The sequence below is a fragment of the Semicossyphus pulcher genome, unplaced genomic scaffold (genome assembly GCF_022749685.1).
Source record: "Semicossyphus pulcher isolate SPU_LCO1_2020_fin unplaced genomic scaffold, fSemPul1.0.p SCAF_13, whole genome shotgun sequence".
NCBI lineage: Eukaryota > Metazoa > Chordata > Actinopteri > Labriformes > Labridae > Semicossyphus > Semicossyphus pulcher.
The window spans coordinates 13,999,665-14,012,275 of record NW_027211637.1 but is presented as its reverse complement, the minus strand read 5'-3'; positions in this window follow the sequence as shown (position 1 = coordinate 14,012,275).

The following is a 12,611-nucleotide window of genomic DNA, read 5'->3' as shown; positions in this document are numbered from 1 at the left end:
CGACAGAGGAAGTGTGTTTTATGTTGAAAAATATACAGACCGGTTTTCCATTCACTATGGCTGTGGTTGACATCCTGTTGTAACGGTTTTTATTTAATATTTATGTGACCTTCCAATGAGACATTTTTAGGGTGTTATTGCACTTTTTAGGTTCATTTTTACCGTCTGAAAAAACTATGATATATATCTTTTAACAGGGAATTTGCTTTAAAGATGTTGTTTTAGTTCACTTTTTGCTTTAATGCACAAATAGATGTTAGTGTGACAAAGAACTGTTGTTCTGTGATTATTTAAAGACTGGTTATTATTTTTGCTTCTGTGATTGGACAGTTTGAAGAAAAAAAAAAGGAAATGAGAGCGCCTGGAAAAAAAACCCGGTGCGCTGATGAGAAACACTAATACGGACTGTGATTTTAGATTAATTCTTAAGAAGTTCATGGCAATGCTCACTCACTGTAGAAGTAAATCTGTCAAAGCCACCCACTGGTTCATACTGAGCGAATATGTACGACCGACAAGTTGACACACTGATCATGAGTTATCTCCTGAGCTTGGCATTGGAAATAAATGATCATAATATAGGGAATAATAATGTGTGTAGATGATATTCCTCCAGATATTGTTTTGAGAAGAAAAAAAAAGGTTGTACAGTATTTTCCTCTGTAAAAAAATAACTATATATGAACAAAATGCTCTTTGATGAACAGCTTCCTTTAAAAAGAAAACCGTTAAAAGGAGAAATGAATAATAAAAAGTTAAAAATTCAAATAGCCTCATTTTAGTTTGCTTGTGTGCGTGACCTTTTTTTTTTTAATTGTCACAGATTGTTGGAAAAATCGAAGCAGCGCCAGATTCCGTTATGAAAACTTTGTCAGAAGCTCAAACTAAAATACACTGATTTGAATTGATTCACCGATGTTTCTGATTTATTTAACAACTTGTTTTAAGTCATTTTTCTATGTGTGCTTTTGTTTTATTGTTTTCTCATTAATTGAAACTCTGGTTTATATTTACTTTGCTGTGGGCATGCCTCGTTCACAGACTGAACTGTCTCCCGGGACTCTGCAGCAGCGGCAGCGCAGAGGCGTTCTCTCATCATCTGCTGAGATAACTGTCGGGGCTGGGAGACGTTGTGCACTTGAATTCAGTTTATGTGCGTGTAAGTGTGTGTGTGTGTGTGTGTGTGTGTGAGGGTGTATAAATAGCAGGATTTGTAAAAAGTTGAAAATAAAGAAACTATAATTATTCTAACACACATGCAGTGCTTGATAGTGCTTCAGCCTTGGCTCACGTGGAGGGGAAAGGTGCTGCTGGACGACAGAAGGCCAAAGGTCACAGCAGCGACCTCTCTGTCTCTTTTTTGTATCTGTCAGTGACACTACTGAAGTGTGTGTGCGCGTGCGTGCGTGTGTGTGTGTGTGTGTGTGTCTCCCCCTGAGAGAGACAGATAGGCCCCGGCTGTAAGAACACAGACCTGTGGCTCCGTCCCAGCTGCTCACAGCTCAGATTCATATTTCATGACCTTGTGCGTCTTTTCCCTGCTTTGTTCCGCTGTAAATCCAACTGGGAACTTTATTGTCAAAAACAAACAAACAAAAAAATCTGCATTTCTGCAGGTAGAGGAATCAACAATATTTGTTGCAGGGGTCGCCTGTTTGTTCCAGCGTGACATTGTGGTGCGAGAACAGGATCCGAGCTTAGGACCATTAGTGAGATTTAGAGACCGGCTACTGCTAACAAGATGGCTCTCTGTGTCTTGTTCACTGTTAACAGGGCACATTTATTTTTAGTTTTTTTTAGTTCACTTTTTTGTTTTGCCTTGAGCCATGTGCTGGGTTCTCCTCCCACTCCCTCATGTCACCCAGTGGCCAGTGTGCTGGTTCTGTCTGTCCCTTCGTCTACAGCTGTTCCTGTCCTTCCTCCTTCTCTTCCTTGTGATGTTTTTTTTTAATAAAAAAAAAAAGAAAGAAAAAAAAAAACACGGGTAAAGGCATCACCATCTGTCAGCCAGCTGGCATCCTGTATATAATCTACCAGAAAAAAAAAAGAATAAACATGAAAATTATATTACACAAAAACCAGACGGAAACGACCTCCAAATCCCGCATAGGCTGCTGCCGAAATGACAGATCGTTTTACTGTTTTAATTAACAGAGTAAAAAGGATGGTGTAAAAAAGTGGTGCGGAGCTAAACTGAGATGTATTTCCACTGCTGGAGAAATGTAATATGAAAGCCTCCCTGCTTACTGCGGCGTAGTGAATAAACAGAGCAACATTTTAGACTTTGTAAAATATATTGCACTTTTGGACTAAAAGCCATCTCCCGTTAGCGTTCAATTTGGCGAGATTCATGAGACATTTTATATGAAAAGTAGACAAAGAAGCAATTTTTTAAAAAGTCGCTACTTGAATTTGTTGCCCTCAGCACTACTATTCATTCTTGTGCTATTGCTTATTTCCACTTGGATACAGTGCTGTTCATCTTCATTGTGCTATATTTATGTTGTTCTTCTGTTTCTGCATGTCTGATGCAAAGATTGAGCTTTTCACTCAGTGAAATAAAAACGTACTGAACGACTTTAGGCGTGCTCTCAGTGTCGGTGTCTTTTTGAATGTCAAAGAAGAGAACAGATTCATAGTTTCAACCTTTTCACCAAACACCCCCTAGTCGTATATATACATAGACATATATTATGAGTGTGGTGGGTATGCATGCAGCCATCCCTGACATGCAGTGGGTTGATGTGCCAGGAACAGGTTGAGTGAGAGAGTGTGGAGAGGCAACAGTCGGAGCTGGGAACACACACGACAGGTGTGCGCTGCATATGTGGTCACATGATGCCTATAAGGCAGATTAGGGCCCAAACAGATGAAGCGCTGCTTAATGGCAGCTTTTATTAAGTTCACAAAGCGTGGAGGGGGGGTGAACAGAGGAAAAGCAGGTGGCCGGGCCTGTGCACTCCTAGATGAAGACAGATATTGTACAGTGGAGTCTGAAGAGGGGCAGCCACTGTGGAAGGATTTATGAAGATTTGCTCGCTCTGGACCCGGCGCCCGCCTGTTCCTGAATCCTGCAGTAATACAGAGGCCAGAGAGGGAGAGCCGAGGAGCGGAGAGAGAGTGTGATCATATAAGAAGAGATTAAACTATTATAATACCTGCGTGTACGGTCTGTCACTGCGACAAAAAGCACAGAAAGAAAGACAAATTTAATGTTTTTACCTCTCAACTAAGAATGAAAAATAAAAAACATTTTAATATAAGAAGCAAAATGTCAGTGATAAGAGAAACAACAAATAAAAAATAAGTGCAACTTATAAATGTGGGTGTACTTGTAGTAAATATTACACAAACTATGAAACGATAGACAATTACATATGCCATATCTATATCCAATCAGTTGGACAGAAGCGTGAATATTAAAGCAGGTTTATGTATACACAATATATCCTATTTCAACATGGAGCCAACCGCAAAAGGTAACAATGTGTGTAATTATGTCTGTTGTCATTATACATTTTAACGTATTTGAAGGTACAGGTGCGTATCTGCACAAAAACAAACAGACGCGCTCCCTATCAGAACAGACAGTCAGGGCACACAGGCTGATAGTCTGTTTGGACTGTATATAATTTACAGTGTGACGGCTGCCAACATGACATTAGACTGAAGCACTTCAGTGAGACGTGATGTCTACAACACAGTTCAGTTTAGTGCACATCACTCTGCAGAAGGATCTGCCTCCAGGCACACACCTTTCAAACAAACAGACTGTTCACCCGTTTGTTAATCCGCCTGTCTCCCCCTCAGCCTCTCTGATGCTTCAACAATCTCATGACTTTAGTATTTTGGGGGGATAAACTCCTGAAGCAGAAATTAGAGTATCTATGACTAGCTACACTTTTTTAAAGAAATGACAAGACAATGTGAAAATCAACCCATAGAACTAACAATAACATGTTTAAAGCAGCTATAATCAATATTTTCATAGTGACAACTACACACATGACTATCTGTGTGTGAAAGTGGTCGCTTGTAGTGATGAACCGTTACAGAACTATCACCTGACTCCCTTTCTCTCCACTCTGAGGGGCGTTTTAGTATCTTTCAATCACAATTTTACAGTTTTGGTTCGTTCTAAAGGCTCTCATTGCTGTGTTCTTTACTGCAGCAACTAGCTGGTAGACATCTTGGATTGTTTAGCAACATTAAGCCAGAAATATGCTCTCAGAAGGTGGTGGAGACCAAAACGGAGCTAAAAGGAGAATAAATAGATATCTTATTGTACGTTCATCAGGTGTACACATACATGCTTTAAAATGAACAATAATGTGGCCTTTTGGCTTCTGGCTGTGTAAATGTGCAGCTGTTGCTAAATGTACTTAAAAGGTGAAATGCTAGTGATGTGTTTGCAGCTTATTTGGGCTGCCTCTAAGAGGCCGCAAAATTCAGTCAAAGAAGATTTAGGAGAGACTAAAGAGATTTTTTATCAGTTTATAACAACAGAATTTGAGGCTTTATGCTAGTTAGTAAAATTAGTGCCTAGCTTACGATAGCTGGTGTGGCTAGTTTAAACAATAGTCATCTGAGCTAAAACTTTTGTGGGGTTTCATGTGCAAGGTCTAAGCTCTATAAGCTATACATATATCTGCAACTCCGAGTTGATAGCAAAAAATAAGTTTGTACTTTACAAAACAAAATTATTTCGTTGGCAACATAGCTAGGAGACTTACATTAACCTGTTGTATAAACTTTATTGGAGCTTTAGTTGTTAAATGTCGACAAAAGTAATGCTGATGAAACCCTGTACGACAAGTTCGGGCTGCGGCCCCCTGGTGGTCCATGAAGGTACTGCAGTTGGGCTGCAAGAGGTAAGTTACATAAAAAAGGTTTTTATTTCAATTTTATAATAAAAAAGCCAAACCACTTTTGTTGCCTTACAAACTGTTATGTGTATGTGAATAGGTTATTTATTTGCACTGCATTGCATAAGGTCCAGCTTTAGATTTTTATCTTGGTTTATGAGTTAAAAATATCTTGGAAAATACTTCATCTAGCTCTAAGTGCTGGTCAGGGTTGTTGGATTAGAGGTTTGGGTAGGGTCCAGAATATTTAAAAAATGTTTTAAAATGTTAATAAAGCACTGTCACAAATAAATATTGGACTATAAATCCATATCTGACTTATTACTATCAGTTTGGCTCCATGAATAATACACTAAATTATGAAATACAAGAAATTGGACAACAACTCAACCAACTACTTGTTGGTCTTAGGAACTGTGGGACTTTTGAACAGGCTGAATAACACAGTAACACAGAGATCTTACTGGCTCCCCGAAGTGATGTTTAAATATTCCAGTGAGATTTTTTCTGCCACAAATGTGTCAAGAAACTAAATCCTAAAGCTGCTCAGCTCAACACCACAAATAAAAGAAGCTCTGGCCACAAGAAGATCCTTTAGCACGAAATATCATATCATATCTTTGTCATCAGACGCAGTGCAGCTTGGTGTTGAGCGGCCCCGTAGGTGCACAGTATATCATGTATCATGTGTATATGACATGGCGGCGGTGCTCATTTTACTGCCTCATTGGCCCATTTATAGTTCAGGTTTTTGGATGAGATGTTTCCCTGGCCTCTGTCAGCGCTCTGCCCCTGCTGGACCTCCCTTTAAATCCTGTGCCCTTTGCAATAGATGTTCATTTATCTATTTTTGCATGTGTATGGGCTTATTTTGGAAAGACCTCAGTCACACGGCAGAAAAGGGGGCTGTGTGAAAAAAGCTGCTTTGCCATTGGTAGCAGCTGTTGCTGCTGAGACACCTCTGAGGAAATGGAGAATTGGACACACACTCATCCAATTTACCATTAACAAGACCTTATTGGATGCCGGGTCAGAGGAACATGCGGCTTTGCCTTATGTGGCTCTGTTTAGATATGCTGCTGCTCCTGTCGAGTGTGACTGGGCTCTGTGATCGTCCTGGCATCTCTGTGAGGAATCAAAGTGTGCCGTTCAAAGTAATCTAAAGCTGCTCAGGGAGGTGCCCTGTGTTGAAACACGTGGTTAGTGTACAGGACTTGTATGAAGCAATGGCACAAAAATAAGAATTTCCACGTCCATTCAGAGGAAAGTCTGTAATATGAGACGGTTTCAAACATCAAAAACCAAAGCTGCTCCACAAAGATCTGCAGAAACGACAGATTTCCATGCGTCTCATATTTCCACAGTAAATCCAACCACAGCAAGAGAAGAAGGTTGTTGTTAATCTTTTCAACATGGCAACCGCTGCTCAGAGTATTGACTTCATCCTCCTCCTAATATACAAATATATAATTATCTTTATAACATCCTTTGCTGCATGCAGTAAAGAGCTGCCTCTCTATTTGAATCATATATTCCTCTCTTGTGCAACACCTGTCAGGTTACTTTTTTCTTCTTCTCTTTTTTCCATAAACACACCTCACATACTTTACAGGGTGTATCTACAAATCTTTGTCTCTCAACACTTTTTTTTTTCTGTTGGGACGTAAAGATAACACGGCATTCTTCTCACAGTATTTCTGGTACATTCAGTTAGTGAAAACAAACATCAGCGGGATGTTATTAACTACAAAAACCAGATAAACTGGATTTAACTCTGGCCAGGTCACAGAGAAGAAGTTGAGCAACCCTTCCGGAAACTGCTGATCAGATAATGACAAGTATTATTTATGTCTTTGATAAAGATTATTTTTGTTTTTATCTCTGGAGAGAAAATGCATCGGGGGGCAAGAACCTGGTGAATTCATAAATGAGAAGTGAGAATGTTCTCGTCTTGGACCACAAGCTTAAATGTGCTAAAAAGTCAATGTGGTTTTGTGCTGAGGTGGAAAGACACACAGTTTCTGTATGTTTCATGTGCACACATTTTCAAAAGGGGGAGGGGTGGAGGTGGGTGTGGGGTAATCTTACACGGGAGATGTTATTCAGTAAACACGCAGTTGTCATCTTACAAACACAAACAGAATCCAGTGGAAAGATTAGCATTGAGGCCCCTCAAACAGCTTGTGAAAAATGAGCCTCCTGTCAGCCCTGTTACATAAATGTTTACTAAGAATACCAAACATTGTGTTCTATTTGTTTTACTTTACCTCAAGTTTGCCCATTGCCAGAGATTAGTCATCACCACGTTTAAACACTACAGAGCAAACAACTAGTAGGACACGGCGACCAGAAAGAAGAGCAGAGAACGGCCGATCAAGGCTGGCTCGTAGCCACGCGGCCATCACCCTTCAAGTAGCTCGCTTCAGAATCGGAGTAGAGGTCTCCACAGCAGAGCGGGAGTGTTTCATCACTTTATAAGTCTTATCCAAAAGAGAGAGCTTGAAGCAAAAAAAAAAAAAAATCTAATGGGCTGGCGGTCTCTCAGAAGCCAGAGTAATTCTCATTCCACTTCAATTGCCACAGCGCAGCGGCGTTAAACTGGCAACTGAGGCCTGCCGCTGCTGCTTTCTTGGCAAACGGAGAATTCTTAAGTGCTAAGCTGTAAATTTGCTTAATTTGACGTGAGTCCGAGGGGAATGGGATCATTTTCTTTCAGGGAAAAAGCCTGGCATATTGGCTGACAATAAGCTGGAATGGTCCAACATGGTGTTTCTGCTCGGCAATGATGGCTGGAACACACAACGGACAGCGTCTGACAGAGCTGTAAAAGCGCTCGACTGGCAGCGTCGTGTGTGACTCAGTCTGATGACGATGCTGGGAAAGCTTTCAGGGGGGGAATATGATGATTTTACAGTAAAGCAGGTTCAAGTGGTTTGTCTGTTTTTGTACCAGGAAAGCTGGTGTTTACTGAATGATTAACTCATACACACTCACACAAAACCTGTTAATAATCTGCTTTAATAAATTCCTCTTATTCAAAACCACAGCTCACACGTGCTCACTGAGTCTCATTTATATGAAGAACATGTAGAATTTATGGTGGCAGGAAGCAGGAAGTGTCTGTTCATTTATGACTTCTGGCTTGCAGCCAACAGGCAAATATCACAAAAAAAGATGAAGTTTGGTCACAAATGTGGAAGCAAAACAGAAAATATTTGATTTAATCCATGGGAACAGCTCAGTGCAGTCATGCTGTTACTGAAATAGAGTTACTGTCAGAGAGGAAATTAATGTAAGACTTGCTATTTTGTACATATTACACTCTTAAATCTCATTGTTTAATACCATGATTAATTATTCACTCTAATATCTATCATCAGTATATGTAAATTAAATAAATGTAGCAACACTGCTCTGCTTCCCGTTTTTAACAATTTCAAACTTAAAGTTAAAATCTCAAAGATCTCAGTTTCGTTCTCTTTGGCAGCACCTATGGTGATAATCGGTAATTGCGGGAGCACACTTCCCAGATATCCAGACAACTCTTGATTTTCCTCGCTGACGGTCGCTTTCATTTTTAGACTGTTTGCCTTCATTTGAGCATCAAATTTGTTTCTTTCTTTTTGGATTTTCACTTATTTTTGAAGTTGTATCTGTAGTCATCGATCTTTTCTTTGTTTGTTCAGCCATAGTAGATTACTGTTTACTCGCAGAGAGTTAACACTTGCAGAGACCAGAAAAACAGCCGCTTAGCTCCGCCTACCCTCTCTGGCAGACCAACCACTGCTGGGTGATAGAAAACCCGTCACTAACTGGGCGCTGCTTGTGATTTTTTACGCGAAAGTTGCACCAGACACCCAGTCTGTAATAGTGCAAAATGCAAAGGCTTTCATCAGCGGGCCATAGGCTCAATCAACATTGTGTTGCTTCATATGGTGATAGATAGTGACTTAACATTTGTTTAAATGAAAATCTTTTAGATTTTTACTTTAAAGCTACTGTGAGGAGTTTTCAGTTTGTGTTGATTTTGGCGCCCCCTGTGGACAAAACCGTACCTCTTATCTCTTTGCTGATTTTGCTCTGTACATGCTAAAACGGTGGTTCTTAACAAAAAATCTCATCCTGCTTTCTTTAACAGTCATATGTTTCACTCACTTTAAATCTTTACTCTCTGAGTAATAGAGAGTGAATGATTGCCAACAGTCAGTAAGTCTAGTGAGCCAAGGTTAATTTATAATGGCTTACTCTGACACAGGCCTGGCCATAGGCTTTGTTGCTTCATGCTGATTCCCATATAACGATGTTGCAAGACATCACCTGACTAATACAGCATGTCATGTGACCTTTACAAGTTTACTGAGTTTACTCTGGAAATATTGCAAAGAGCATTGATGTGACTGCTCTCATTGGTCGACAGTGGGTGGGGGGTGAGGGTGAATCTGAAATGGCGCTGGCTTAACTGAAATGTGACAACTGTGGCGTTTCAAAGACAGCATGTGGTGGAGACTTAAGTCTGATGTCTTTAGAAAATACTACAGAATGTTTGGGGAGTTTTGTTTTGTCTTTGGTTGGATTCATTTCTTTTGCAATACATTTAAAGTTAAAGCTTTACAATCATTTCTGCTGAGTGACTCTTGAATATCAGCAGCCCCCCCACATGAACATCCCGAGAGCCTGTAAAAACACCGGTTTCAGTATCACAGCTGTGACCTTCATAAAACAGAGCAGGGCAACAGGTGGGCATCATGTGTGTGCTAATCTTCCACATTATGGTTGTTGATAACAGACGCTGCACAGCCCCGCTCAGTTAAAACTCAGTAATTTAATATGGAATACATCAGCAATGTGATATTTGTAGCATGGAAGAAGCAAAGGTTGGGAAGATTCTGCTGATGCTAAGAATAGAAATCGTCCATCATTCACGATGGGTTTCTGTTACCAGAAGAATTCTGTGAGTACCGCAGACCCTCCAAAACAAGACATTGGGTGTCCACTGAGGGATTTTGGGATTATTTTTTTTGCTTGCTCTCCTCCTTACTAAGGGCATGAAAATGTGGATTGTATTTCGCTGTGACAATCCATGCCAATTTTGGAGGACAAGGTCGCTGAATGTACAGCCTTCCCCTTTTTCACGGACCATCCCACTTTGACCATCATTTCTCACACGTGGCTGATTGTGGGTGAGAGAGGTTGGGCCTGTGGGCAGCCAGGGCGCTACAAGAAAACGAGAGCCAACGACAACAATTATAAAGCTATAGGACGATGTTACGTGCATATTTTATTATAAAAAGGCTGTGGCTTTGAAAACTAACAAATGGTCACCAAAGACAAAAAATAAATATACCTTTTTTTGCATACAGACAAAAAACAGAAGAAGAAGCAGTAATGTTTGGTGAGTATTTGTTTCCAGACTTAGTTAAACTAGCTATGAAACTATACTTGTTGAGCACTAATTAGCAAATGTTAGCATGCTGACATGCTGAACTAAGACGATGATCATTATGTAACCATTATGACTGCTAAACATTAGCAATATCACATTGTGCGTGTTAGCATCGAGCAAAAGTGAGTCAGTCCTAATTACGGCTCATATAGCTAATTTCTCTATTCATAACAACTGTAGGGGGGGGTACATTTTTATATAACTCACCTGTTTAAATTATTTTAAGCCTAAAGTCACGCATTAGGGGCATGATCGCTTTGAGAGACAGGTGGTTGCTATTAGCTAACTGCTAGATGTCGCCTCAGCTACAAGTCACTTAGCTTCACCTCTTTGCAATACTTGTGTTGTTGGTGCTTTTTGCGGATGTTTAAGGGCTTGCTGTGTGATTTATTGTTCTAACAGGCTGTCTAAGAAGTCTGTGCTTTACTGTTTTTTACAGTGAGAGAATTTTTTGATACTTGAGCACTAATTAGCGGGTATTGTTTAACTAGCTCATTCATTAGCTTGTGAATGAGCTAGTTAACCATCTTGTTACCCGCCAGCTGATAAATGAGCTACTGGTACTGTAGCATTGATAACATGGCTATTGTCAACCCCTTGCTGTTCCCTGGCACCACCCTCTCGTCCAAATATGGTAACTTCTGGCTTAGGATAACCAACACGTTGGCGTCCAAATTGACGAACTTCCAAAAGGTTATGGTTAGCATCCTGACGTTTTCACAGAGTCACTATCACTTCTGTTGAATCTTAGTCTGGTTGAAGGTTTTAAGAGCAGTCGTGACCATAATACCCCTTTCCCACCTATATTTAGCGTGTTGACGCAGACACGGGAAGACCCACTTATAAATGCCAATTGTCTCTGTTCACATTGCCAGTGGAGTATGCTCCTGTCGGTCTCTTTTCTGCTGCGTCACCTTCTGACGTCAAAAACACGCCGGAAACCGGGTTAGTAAACAGTGAAGATGTTACGGTGGTTATGTCTTTATTGTATCTATTTCTCATTCAGTCTGTGTATCAAACTTGACGCAGACAAATTTGGAATGATGAATTTGTAGCTAAGATGACAAGGAGTCGCAGAAGTTACCGAGGGAGCGTAGCATCACGGCGGAAAGGGGGCGGAGATTAGCATGTCAACACTGGTTTTGTGTTCCCATCAATGCCCAGGCGATAATTACCCGGGCCTACTGCAGAGTCATTTGACCCGGGTCTGAATGCCGATTGTAGCCTTTCCCAATAAGCAAAAAAAGCCGGGTGTTAGTGGGTGTTAGCTGGTTTTTTGACCAGTTGGAAAGCGGCTTAATTGAATAGCGGTGAGCTAACAGAACGAGAGGCTGATTGTGAATACAAAGAGCCAAGAAGGCGACAGCGGTTGCACTCTTTATCCCCATTTATTTTCTTCTGCCTGCTACAATGCTTCAGGTGTTCCACAGTCAGGCCCTGTGATTAGTCTAATTTGCACAAACCCCACACCTGTTGCCCCTGCGCTGCCTGCAGCCGCGGTCCCTCAGCAGGCTGACAGGCCTTCCCTCGGATAATCCAATCTCCTCGCACCGGCGACGCAGCTTTCCACCAGCACAAGACAAGGGCATTTGTTTTTCTACCTCTTGTCTGCCTTCATGTTTTCATGGCCACCAAGCTCCTGATGGCTCATTATTGGACCATTCATAAATGCACCCGCCAGTACCCACCTCCCTGTTTTTTTTATAGCCTGCTGCTGTTTTCCCCTCACCAGTGCCTTCCTTCACCTGTCATTAAGGTGAGGAGAGCTTTTCCTTCAGGTTCAAAAGAGGCCCAACAGCCTTCCACATGACAGCCCTCCAGTATCCACACACTCCATTTGGATTTGAAACAGCGCCAGGAGAAAATCAAGTGACACAGGCCACACAGAGTGGGAGGGTGGGAGGGAGGGAATGTGATCCCACTTGATTGTTGAGAGTTTATATAGCGAGTGATGACAAAGTGCTTTATGACTTTGCTGTGTTCGCTGGGCCCTGCGATTGAAGCCTTATACAGGCAAAGCCCCCTGGTGACCTTGGCTTGTCAAATGTTCTCATTTTCACCAGGAAGGAGCCAGTGTTCAGCGGCTGCTCACAACTGGTGAGCTGCTTTTAGAGAGACAGGCGCGGAGAGCTTTTGGAGGTGACCTATGCCTCCTTACTTTCACTGCTGAAAACATTATGGATGGAACAGAAGCAGTCGGAGGAAGGTTTAGGCCTGCTAGCTTATTGAATTACAAGCTTATATATAAAATAAAACCAGGATTATTTTCAACTTGACTAAAAGTCGACAGCCATGCTATGGGC